Genomic DNA, 13,449 nt, shown 5'->3' with positions numbered 1-13,449 from the left:
GACAGATATTGGAGATAGAGACAGCTACACATCAAGAAATGCCAAAGATTGCCAGCAGTCACCAGAGGCTGGGAAGTAGGCATAAAATGAGTTTTCTCTTAGAGCCCCCAGAGGAACCAACTCTGCCAATGCCTTGATTTTGAATTTATGGCCTCTAAAACTGGGAGGGAAAAATTTTCTGTTGTAAAGACACCCACTTTATGATAAACTTGTTATGATAGCCCTAGGCAACCAACAGACATGGGTATATAAAAAAATACAAGGAAGTGATTGCCATGCAAATGATAATTATTCCCTTTCCAAAGAGGAGGCTGAGATTAGAATGAGGTACATGAAGGTCTTCTGTGGAGGCTGAAAATTTCTGTTCTTGACCTGGATGGTGAAGGCAATGGTGTTCATTGTACAGTTCTTGAGTTCCATAATGGTTTTATGTGATTTGCTGTTTCTGGGTCTTATTTTCCATACAAATGTTCTTAAAGTCCATATATAACCCTATGGCTCCACCCCATACAAAATTACCAGCATTTATTTTCTAGAAGAAAATTATGTTTGTCTGATAATTTATTCTTGACAAATCCAGGTTAATTGCATCTTCTACACTTTCTTTCCATTTTTGCCAATTAATATTTTGTCTGTTTTAAAATCCTCCGATTATCAAAAGCATCATTAATTGATTTTGTTTACCAGTTGTATATCCTCATCTACCTTCTTTAAAGAAGTGCTTTTTTACAGCCAGGTTTGATTGAAGCAATCAGTCCAGCAATGGGTATCATTGCTCTTTACTGGTTTGAACACACTACTTTAAAAAGCAATCTTGAATCACTTCCCTCTCAAGTCCAATTTAGTTTTTTACCTTCCATCATAAATGATGCATACTCTATATCACAACTCACCTTTTAAAATATGCTATCAAAAGGGAGCCTAAAAATAGCATTAAGCATTTCTCCTTGGGTTTTTAATATTTTCTATTATTTGTTTTTCATTTTCTACCTGTTGAGTAATTTTGGTCCCCCCAGTCTCTTCTTTTGGGTGAAGAAGAAAGCAAAGGTTTCTCCATTGTCTTTATGTATCTTGTTAGATATACTGCTTATCGTTTGTCTATACCATAGCATTTAATCACAATAAAAATCATATTCCATTTCCCAGGAACCCTACTGAACCTTAACAAGTAATTTTCCAGCTCATGACTGATTTGTTGGTCTTCTGAAATAAAAAATCTCTATGTATCATGGAGCTTCCTGTGCTTACTTACTAATATGCTGTACTTTTTTTTCCCTGGGGAGGACTTTTGAGGATTGACTTAAATTGAAATGGAAAAGATTAAGTAAAAACACAAATAATTCCAGGGCTAGATTGTTACACAGGCTTGCAAACTGGCTTATCTTTGATTCCTGAAGCACCTTTCCTTGCCCACTTTCTATCCTCCTGCCCCTGTCTCCCATTGCCATCAGTATTGGAGAAACACCAGATTGGGTTTGTTCTAAATTCTTGCTCTGAATTTCCTTTACTTGGCTGAGTAAAATTGAGTAATTTGCTTCAACACTGTTAATCTCTGCTGTCTTGAATAAGTTTTGATCAAAAAACTCTTTGTTCAAATTAACCTTCTTCAGAAAAGTCCTACAACTAAAATAGGTAAAAATAGAAATATTCTCTCTCTCTCTCTCTTTCTCTCTCTCTCTCTCTCTCTCTCCTCTCTCTCTCTCTCTCTTTCTCTCTCTCTCTCTCTCTCTCTCTCTGTGTGTGTGTGTGTGTGTGTGTGTGTGTGTGTGTGTGTGTTTACTGTTTGAAAGTGGTGGGGAAAAGAGGCAAGGACTGATCAATTGTTTTTTGTCCCATGGCCCTGGAACAGTACAGAGCCATTACTTGGGCTAATTTCTTGAGTTCCTGCTATTTGAGGACATCCATGTGTAAATTAGTTTTCAGGCTTAGTCATGGATATGAGTAGTGAAATACTAACTTAGACAAATACTAGTCTGTTTTGGTTTTAAATATATTATTTTAGTATCTTAGAGTAATGTGTTATAAATACAGGAGTTAGGTGTATAGATATGATGAAAGATCTTAATGTATTAAAAATATATCTGTATATGTTCCATATAATGCCAATATACAGACAACTTTTCAGAATGTGATGGCACAATTGGTCCAGACTTCACCAGGAGGATCTCTTCGGCAGGGACACCATGCTTCATTGGCAAATCCCCAGCATTCCAGGATCAAAACTTGATTCTATCTTTGTACCCAGAATTAGACTGAGGATTGTGAAGCTACCCTTTTAAGGGAGCACTGTATGAGCAAGAATGCAGATTTACTGATTTACAATGAGAAATATCACTTCCAGTCTAATTAGGCAGTCAAGCCAACTGGTCAACATCTTCTCTTCTCTGTTGGAAAGTAATTTTTGATGAAGCCAAATTACTTTAACAAGATTGATTATCAAGCAGAGAATCTGAATTGGATTTCTTTAAGAACTGGTAACATGAATTTATGATTGCTTGGCAAGACCATCTCTCTATAAATGTATGTCTATAAGAGAACTGGTTCCAAACACTTTTAGTTACTGAACATGACGGGACTGCCCATTATATAAGCAGGTAAAGACAGAGCTACTCTTGATTGAGGTTGGGGACCTGAAGTTCTGCCTGTTGGGCCCCTATCACATCAAGCATCCCTGAGGAACCCCCAAGAATTGCCTGAAATCTGAAGAGCCTTAATTTGCCTTTGTTCCCTAGTCAGGGCTCTTGGGCTTTCATTTCTCACACTACATGGAGATAATCTCTTAGTTAATGCATGTTTCTTCAGATTCATTAGGTTAGTTATAAGTTTTTAAAATGTTAATATTGCTAGACTTTTCTGATCCTTTGGATTTGGGTATTATTATACAGCCTCCATCTCATATTCACTATTTTTTTTAGGATTAGATTCTACTTTTTAAGGAAAGTTTTAGGTATCTAATATTATCCATTACCTAGTCATTCCTATTCCTTAATTTGCTTTCAAAATATCATTTTGTACTCATAAGGGTGGTACCATATTCCATCCTTATGTAATGAAATATAAGGTAGACTATACTATCTGATTTCATGAATTCTTTTTCCTGGGACCCGATATTTACAGATATCATTTGCCAATTTTTTGTGTTTAGTTACTAGTACCTTCCCACCCTGTTACCTAAAAGATCTAAATGACATCCCATATGAAGGATATTAAATTATTTTGTGATAAGTGTGATTATGGAAATAATTGACAAAACAGAAACAGAATATAACAAAACAGTGGAATAGAAGTCAAGAAACAAAATGTTAATCCTAATTTTGCTTTGTAACATGAGAGTCTTAGAACTGCTTGTTTCCTTTTCTGAATGCAATTGCTCATCTCACCTCCAGTTTTATTATTCTCTCTAGACTACCAATGTATTGCAATGAAAGTGGTTTGTAGAGACCCTTAATAAATAAATACCAACAGATTATAATTTTTTTTTGTTAAACAAGTAGTTCTTGAATTTCTTTCTTATGCCAGGCTCTAGACTAGGTGTTGTGTTGGTACTTAATTAGTCAGCTTAATTGTAATAACAACCCCAAATCTCAGTGGCTTCCAACAACAAGCATTTATTTCTCATTCAGGTTATGTGGCAGCAGCAGGAGGTTGGCTGTTGTATCTCTGCTCCATATGTGTCCTCATTCCAGGACTCAGGTTAAAGAAGCTGGCCTTATTTGCCATACTTTTGGCAGAAAAAAATGAGCAAGAGAGACAGAAAAAAAAAAAAATCCAGTGCTGGTTCAATGCTGGTTAATATGAGATAAATTGAACATCTTTGATCCAAACTATTAACCACACAATGGATGGGTTTGATTACTTGGCAGGTGACAGTCCAATGACCACAACCAAGCAGGATTTAACCAGGGGATTTTGTTATTTGCAACAATTAATAAGAAGTAAGGAGGACTTAAATATTAAAAATGTCTTTTAAAGCTTCTGCTTGGAAGTGAAATATATCATGTTTGCTTATAGTCCACTAGTTAAAGCTTATCACTTAGCCCACCCACCATCATTGGGATGGGAAAATATGTCTCCTCCTTGTGGGAAGCACTGTGAATTCTACGGCAATGGCCAGGATGTAAATTCCTCTTACAATGAAGGGTAAAGACTGAATAATTGGGAAAAATAGTATCATCTTTCCCAATTGCAATGTTAATCAGACAGCAATCCTGTCTTCTAGGTATTTCCAGTCCAGCCGGGGACTAGAAACACACAAACAGCGTGGAGACAGCTTTAGCAAGAGGCACAGCAAAGAAAGAGATAAAATTCTGTGTATATTCAGAAGAGGGATGTATTAGTTCATTCGCACACTGCTGTAAAAAACTACCTGAGACTGGGTAACTTATGAAGAAAAGAGGTTTAATTGACTCACAGTTCCGCAGGCTGTACAGGAAGCATGGCTGGGAGGCCTCAAGAAACTTATAAGCATGGCGGAAAGGGAAGCAAGCACATCTTACCATGGCAGACCAGGAGAAAGACAGCGAAGGGGGAAGTGCTACACACTTTTAAACAAGATCTCATGAAAACTTACTATCACAAGAACAGCAAGGGGGAAATTCGCCCCCATGACCCCAATCACTTTCCACCAGCTCCCTCCCACAACATTGGGAATTAGGATTCAGCATGGGATTTGGGTGGCAAGACAGATCGAAACCATATCAAGGGATAAAGAGAAAGATCATTTGAGGGTGATCAGGGAAGGCTTCCTGGAGGGGCTGTTATTCAGTTGGAATAACTGAAAATAGTATAATTTGAACAAGGAGTCAAAGACATAACCTAGGGAAAGAAAGCAGTATGAATAAAAGCATAGTAGCAGGAAAACATGAGGGGGAATGGGGGTTTATGGGGGAATAGTGTAGAAATTTTCCATAAATTATGGGAAGAAAAGTGGTGAGAATATTGGACATTTTTAAAAAAAGAACCAGGAATATTTTAAATTTTTCATTAAGGCAAGGAGGAACTGCTGATCACTTCTAGGGAAAACAGTGGCATAACTGAAGTTGTACTTTGGGAAGATAAGTTTGGTGGCCATAAGGTGGAGGAGTGGGAAAGCAGAACCAGTTAGAAACAAGGTCAGGTAGAAAGCTTCTGCAGTCATCCCACCAAGAGGCGTTAAGGGAAAGAAATAGAGGAGATGGATGTGAGTTATTTTATAGAAAAAAGAAAAAAAACCATCAGGTTTTGATGGTTTGTTGGATATGAGAGGTTGTTATTAAAGTTTATAACAAGGCTCACAGCTAAGGAACCTGGGAATGTGTGAGCACCATTTATGGACAAAGGGAAACTCAGAAGAACACAGGGCTTGGGAGGAAGGATTTTAAGTTAGTATTAGAAATGTTTAGCTTGAGATTCTAGTGGGCCTCTCAAGTATATCTGTTTATCAGGCATTTGGGATGGTAGGACAGGCTGTAGAAGGAGAGTTGGGACTCACTCAGATAGTGATGTTGATTGAGAACAACGGCTGGCAAAGGCAGGTGCGGAGAGAGTTCAAAAAAACCAAGAGCAATGAATGAATAGGCCACCCCAGCTGCCCTTCTCCCCTTTTCCAATCCATTCTCCCTATTGCTAGATATTCCAGCTTGTTTTGCTCGTTTTGCTCCTACTCCATTTTTTCCTGGTTTCTTGCCTACCTACATACCTCTCCTTTCTCCTCACCCACCCTTCTTACTCATCTTTCCCTATACAGCTTGCATATCACCTTTCTGGGAAGCTTTCCTTGGCTTTTTCTGCCAACATTAGTTACTTACTTCTCAGTGCTTCTGCAATTCTTGGTTCTTATTTATCCAAATGTTCTTCAGTCTTAGCTATAATTTGGTGGTTATCTTTGCATTGATTTCCCCTATCAACGATGACACCTGAAAGCATTGCTGAATTTTTATCTGTCTACACAGAGTCTGCCACATAACTCACAATCACTAAATGTTGAGTGAATGGATGCTCATATTTTGAGGGCAGGGACTATGATTTCTTCATATTGGTATTTTTCCTCATGGTGCCTAACACATTGTAGGTGCTCATTAACATTTCTTGATAAATCAAACTGTGTACCCAAGTTTGGGGAGCAAAAGGAAAAGAAGAAAAAGAAATAAGTAGATTGCAAGAGTTCATTACAAAGGTAGGAGGTAAATCAGAATAACATGTGTAATAGAATTAAACTTTCATAAAATTTCATGCAGAAGAGAAAGGAGATGGAAGAAAGGATGGAGGATAAGGATGGAGTATAGGTCATTGATGTTAGGAAGCAGGTAGCTATTGGTAATCTCTGAAGCTGCTGTTTCAGCAGAAAAGTGAGGACCAAAAATGGGGTGGTCTGAGGATGTACAGAAATGAGGAAGTGAAGGTGGCAGTTGTTGAAGTTTGGCTGTTTGAAAGGAAAATGAGGCAATTGCAGAGGGGTTAACATAGGAATTTTTTTTTTTTTTTTGAGACAGAGTCTCACTCTGTTTCTCAAGCTGGGGTATAGTGGCATGATCACGGCTCACTGCAAGCTCTGCCTCCTGGTTTCACACCATGCTCCTGCCTCAGCTTCCTGAGTAGCTGGGACTACAGGTGTCCACCACCACACCCAGTTAATTTTTAATACTTTCAGTAGAGATGGGGTTTCACCATGTTAGCCAGGATGGTCTCGATTTCCTGACCTCATGATCTGCCCGCCTTAGCCTCCCAAAGTGCTGGGATTACAGGCATGAGTCACCGCTCCCGGCCCAACATAGGAATGTTTTAAGGTGTTCATGTGTGAGTGTATTTGCAGACTGAGAGAAAGGATCTGGGGAAAACCAACAATTATCAATATGTGACTGACTACTTCTAATGGGCCTGAAAAGGCACCTTTACAAAATAATTTAAATATTTTCTTAGTAATCTTGAATTTTATTTTCTGGTTCCTTAGTTTTATGTCCTTAGACACCAATCGCCTTGAGCTTAATGTCCTTATCTCTAAAATCGGCATAATAATATATATTTAAAAGGTTGTTGAGATAGATAAGCAATAAATCCTAAACACAGCACAGTGATTGGGACATGGAGAGAATTTAGTAAATGCTGATTACCTTTGTCCTTATTTCACTGTCTCTTTATTAGTAGTAGTACAAGGGTTCATCAGAGTTAGATCCATATTCCAATTTCCACAAAGCTGCAAACAGAGAAGTACAATTGAACTAGACTTTAATGGATTTGAATTAGACATTTTCAGTTTTGATATGGGTGTCTAATATTGCAACCGTTGTTTAGACCATAAATGGTTTTGAAGAATTACCTATGTTAATGTTCCAGCTACTTACCTAATCAGAATAAAAAACCTTTGAGGAGGTAGGCTTATTATATAAAGTTAACCATTTAAAGTTAACCTAAAATTTTATAAGTAGTTAGAATTAGTAGCAATTGCTAGACCAAAGAAGATAAAATATTATTATTACTTAATTACAAGAAGGTAATGACCTTTACTAAGGGTCATGGGATCTCTCTCTCTCTCTCTCTCTCTCTAGGTAATTCAATGGTAACTTACTTCTATCCAGAATCTAGTGGCTATTTTGAAAACAATTGCTTCTTTGCATTTGTATAACCCATGTCTTTTCCAGATGTTTTCATGCTTTTCCAATAATTAAAAAAAAAATTTTTAGTGCAGTTGGGCAGAGAAATAATAATTGTGACCCAATGTTGACAGTGAGAAACAACATAGAGGGGATTTTGAAGTTGCTCAAAATTGCTCGAGACTGATGCTGATATGAGAAGCTTCTTCTCTAGAGGTTTGCTGCTTGATCAGATATAATCCAAGGGGATTTAAGCATTGCTACATCTCAGAAAGAATAACGATTTTGGTGTTGAGTGTATTTGTGTTGAAATTCCAACTATGCTACTTAATAGCTACATGACCTTGAGCAAATTATTTAACCTTTCTGTGCATCAGTTTGCTTATGTGTAGAATAAGAATAAGAAATACTTCACTATGAGATTATTATGATGAACAGAGGAAATGATGGGAAATGATGTATATACAGTGTCTAGTTTAGTGCTTTGCTGTGATGAACACATATCATAATACTAATTACCTTTTCCTTTAGCAAAGACTTGCTACATGTAAACAACTGGTGCTATGAGGGTTTCCTTCCCAGGATGCAAAAAAAGTGTTTTTCTTTCTGACCACTCATTGTTTTTATGTCAGTTGAATTATTTGCTTTATAGAAACTGTGATTATTCATTCCTTAAGGGCAGAGACTAGTTCTGTTTTATGACATAGTTTTTAAATGCCTGTAAGTATAATCAGTTTAGTGGATCTGGGAGTAAAGATCACAAATAACTGGCTGAATGTTTTCAATATATGCAGGCTCTACAGTTTACAGAAGTCATATTGAGAAATAAATAGTCAATGTGGTTTCGGACCCAGGGCTGCTGCACCAAGTCTGGGGGTACCTTCATGTACACTAAGATGAGAGAGCTGCCCTTCAGAGTGTGCAGCACAAGAGCTCCATCCAGACCTTGCACACTCTATACCCTAATACCTTACTGGGTCTGTTTCTCACCTGCAAACTGGCAGCAGTAATAACTATTTTGTCTACTTCCCTGGGTGATTAATCATGATAATACAGCCCATCCTCATTGTCTGTGGATTCTGTATTTGCAAATTTGCCTACTCACTAAAATGTGTTTGTAGCCCCCAAATCAAGACTCACTGTGCTTTCTTGGTTATTCGCAGATATATGCAGAGCTCTGAAAAATTGGAATTCCTGATGTGCACATTTCAGCTGAGGTCCCAACAAGAAGACCATGTTTTCCTGTTTCAGCTCTCATACTATAAGCAAGTGTCCTTTCCAGGGTCTATTTAGTGCCACGATTTTCATATTTTGGTGCTTTTTTGTTGGTGATTTCACTGTTAAAATAGCTTGCAACTATACTGCTGAAGTGTAGTCGAGTATTCCTGAGCAATAGAAGTCTGTGATGTGCCTTATGGGAAAAATATCTGTGTCAGATAAGCTTCTTTTGTAGTACTCTTGGCTGTGAGTTCAGTGTTAGCGAATCAACAATGTTTGTAAGTGGAAAAACACATAAGATAAGGTTATGTATTGACCAATTAATGAAAATATTGTTAACAGAGGCTCACAGGAACCTACCCTGTATTACCCCTTGGAGTGATGGTTCAGTATTCACTAATTCAGTTTTTGTGGCAACTTTCTAGAATATAAACACCTACTGTGAATAACAAGAATCAACTGTATATATACCATCTTTATAGAGCAGTGTGTTTAAGAACTTTACATAGCTTTTTCCCTTTTAACTATGAAAACAACCCAATGAGGTAGGTACAATAATTATTTCCATTTTACACATGAGAAAACAAGTTCAAAGAGGTTAAAAATCCTGGCCTAATGTTATTCAGCAGACCGAGGAGCCAGGGCAAGGACACAGGTCATTTTGTAACCTAGAGTCCCTGGGGTTTTAAATATTTACCCTGTGAAAAATTACCCAGTTGTAACTTTTGCACCTTCAGTTCTTGTTGTTTCAAAAAGTTCCAGAAAGAAGAGATGCCAGAGCTAGAGATAAACTTTGGCAAGCTCTCCTCATTACCATTGCTAAAAACCCCTTCTGGGGGCAGCTTATTCACCATTTTTTATACCTGCAACATATAGAGAAGCATGAACAGAGACTGCCTATGCTGCCCTCACCCCACGTCTTCACCTGTGTTCAGAGAGGCAGCACTCTGGAAAACTATCCCCAGTGTCCTCCTTACTTCTTATTGATTGTTGCAAGTAGTAAAATCCCCTGGTTAAATCCTCCTTGGTTGTGGTCATTGGACTGTCACCTCTGAAGCAATCGAACCCATCCATGGTGTGGGTAGCAGTTTGGCTCAAGGATGTTTTAGATACCTCATATTAACTGGCATTGAAAAAATCCCCAAACAATGCATAGTGGCTGTGAAGGTCCACCTAGCTTGGCCATCAGGATGACGGTGTTGTGATTCTATGACTAGAGTCATCTAGAGTGGGTAGACACTCGGGACTCAAATCATCTCTTAGTCCTTGAGTTGGAGAGGTTGAAATGCCAATGGCATGACAGCCAGTCTGAGATCCAGTTGTAAAATGGCTGCCTTGTGAGGAAAAGGAATAAAGATAGGAAAGCACTCCTAATCCTGGCTTCAAGGGTTACTCACTTCCAGAGAATGTCCCTCCCTCCCACTTCCACCAGAGGCCTACCCATCCCAAGCTTTTCAAAAGCCACATGTTGTCAGCAATTTATAAATGTGAATAATGTGATTTATATTCCTTTGATTTAATATAATGATTAAGCTTCTTTGTACTCTGTTCCAATTCACTGAAAATGAAACAATACGTTTTCTTTAAAATCCCTTGTCCTTTATTAGTAATTTTCTCCTTCCAAATTTGCTCAGATTTGGCAAATGAAAGAAAGATAAATTTTGCTTTGATTTGGTAGCACAGAGCTCAAAGGGGAATTAAAACAGTACTTTAAAACTCAAGGGAATTGAACAGGGAACAGAAATTAAGTTAGTTGAAGCAAATTACCTTATGGTTGTAAATCAACAGAGGTTCCAATAGATGCAAGGAATTTATTTCTGCTTCCAAATAATTATTTTTCCTTTTCAACAATAGTGCTCAGCTGTACTCCTATGGGCATTTAGGCACTCCATAGCCAATCTTTATTTAAATGGAGGGGGCTCCTCTGACTCTACATATAACTTGATCAGTTTACAATGGGCTGGGATTTGGGGATAATCACAACCTTTTCCTCTTCCTCCTAACCTGTGAATGACCCAGGATTCACCCCCTAGTGAATATCTTGTTTAAGAAAATATTAAAGCAAAATGATGTAAAGAGAGGCTTTAGAAAAGCCCAATAAAAAGACTCAAAAAGTTTTATTACAATGGATCCTTTGAAATGGAGACTGGGAGGATTTAATTGGTACCTGGAAAGGAAGAAATTGGAATAGTCCTCCTGGTGAGGCTTCCTGTACTGTAGCTTTTTGGCTCTATGGGAGAGGGGAATGAAAGGATGGAAGGGGAGGGAGGGAGGCTTCAGGGCTTGTACGCCTGTGCACAGTGAGGGTGCAAGACTGGATTTGCCTAAAGAGGTGGAACACTTCTCCTTCTCTTTGCTCATTCCAGCCAGATATACCAGACAGAAGCTGGACACAGCTGCATAAGGTCTAGGACTAGTCCCGGTTTTGTGAATCTGGGCAAAGCATGTTAACTCTCTGGTCCATTCCCCCGCCTGCAAGATGGGATTCGTGTTTTGTGCTTTGAATATTTCAAAGGATTTTGGTGAGGATCAGTTAAGACAGCATGTGTACAATGCTTTGTGAAAATGTAAGATGTTTAAAAATGCAAGAATATCAAATATCCTAACTTGACTACAGAAGGGAATTCCTGAACCGAGCTTTGTATCAGATTCATTCAGAGTGAGCTTTAAATAAAATATACATCTCATTTCACAGACTCCAACCTCAAATCACAAGGGAGAGGGCCTGAAATCATAAAAACAAAACCAGAGCTATAGAAATAAAAGAATGAGAACATAGATGCATGGCATGATGATGAAGATGATGATAAATTAACCACTAAGATGGACTTTGAGTGAGAAATAGGCAAGGCCTCATTTTTGCTAATCCAGTGGAGTATGATTGGAACCTGGTCTATCTCGGGTTCTGAGTGGCAAGAAACCGTAGGTGATGCACTTTTTGGGGGGGGGCAGGGGGACAGATCCTGGATATTGATCTTCTTTCATGAAAGGGCAGGCGAGGAAATAAATGTTTTTAAGTGTGCTAGAAATGGTGCTGGGTAATTTACAAGCATTGAAGAGGCCCCCATGAACTCCCAGGCCACTGAACAAATGCCTGGTTGGTCCTAGAGGGTGAGAGGAGCCTGACTGGAATACGGGATCTTTCTTTTTGAGCAGAGCTGGAGGTTCTAGTAGGCAACAGCAGCTTTTTTTTAGTCAGACCCCCTTCCCACACCTCTGCATTGAGCTGGTATATCTATGGTCTTGCAAGGGTGGCTTAAATACTCCTCCTTCAGAGGAATGACATGGTGCTTATTCAACTAATTCTGTTAAGAACTTGGAAGAGGAGACAAGGTATTGTGTAGAAGTTTCTGCAATCCCGAGGAGAAAAGGAGACAGAAATGTGTGGCCTCTGCTTTAGTCTACAGATCAATGCCGAATTAGCATGAGTAGCCTTGCCAAGCACACCATCACAGCATGCAGAGCTGTGCTTGCAAATCAACTTCCACTTAAATCTAAAGATCAGAGCAGCTTAGAAATTTTTGGTTTCTACTTCTGCTCACTTATTCCTTAAGGATCACAGCTGACTGTTTCAAAGGAGCCGCAAACAACTGCCTATTCATTTGCTCATTTGGTCTGTGATAAGCTTCTATTAGGCATCTTTCCAAAACCACTTCTATTGGGATCGCATGGGTCACAGCAGGACACTTCAAAACAGTTCTCCAAGAACATTTAGAAACATGTTGCAAATGCACATTGATTACTTCCAGTTGCTTTAAAAAACCAATGGGATTTTAAACTCGTTACCTTTTTTTTTCCTTTTAATAAAGTAACTGCTGGTTGAAAAACATCCCTTGGTTAAAAAAAGACTCAAAGTAAATTGCATATCCTTTCCTGAAGTCATAAATGCATAGGAAATGCACTAATTGAATGGTCAAATTTGAAAAGCTAGGAGCTCCCATGAGGGTACGAAAATCAAGGAACTATTTTAATGCAAAAGAGAGTGATGGTATAATGAACTATAAGGTCTTGCCCTATGTCTCTGTAATCTCCTCGAGTCTCTCATAATGACCAGTGTTCAAATATATGTAAACTTTGATGATGTGTCACTTTTTAATAATCTATCATTAGGTTAATAGAGTTAATGATATATGGTTTATGCTGTGTAGGCCAATATATTCATTTTGTGATATTCACTGTCCAATTCAATTTTTTCCATTTGCTGTTTTTTTCTAACTGCCAGATATCCTCTGAATTCATTCCTGTCCCTCCATTCCCACCAATGCCTTCAATTCTCATTTCTCGCTTGGCGTGTAGTTGCAGCCTCATAATTACTTTCTCCTTGTCTATTTTGCCTTGCCTTGAATCACCTCTTCACTTCTTACAACTCTTCTGGGCTTGTCTCTGCTGCTCGCAAGACTCTGATATTTCAGCTCTCCAGACAAGGTGGTGCATGAACAAATCACTGCCTGCATCTTAATTTTCAACTCCCAATTCTCTCCTTAAACAACAAACTACTTATAATTCCTACATTTTTCATTTCTGCATTAAAGCTCTTTTTCTAAATCATCCGTTCTCTCATGTTTTCATCCAGTTTTATAGAAAGAGTTTTCAGACCTTCCCTTTAGGACAACCACTCCTCCAGTGTCCCGTCCTTCCCTTAAACCTTGATAGGTTTTGCTCT

This window comes from Trachypithecus francoisi, unplaced genomic scaffold, assembly GCF_009764315.1.
Source record: "Trachypithecus francoisi isolate TF-2019V2 unplaced genomic scaffold, Tfra_2.0 Lachesis_group5, whole genome shotgun sequence".
NCBI lineage: Eukaryota > Metazoa > Chordata > Mammalia > Primates > Cercopithecidae > Trachypithecus > Trachypithecus francoisi.
The sequence above is the reverse complement of the archived record's forward strand: the minus strand, read 5'-3'. Positions refer to the sequence as shown.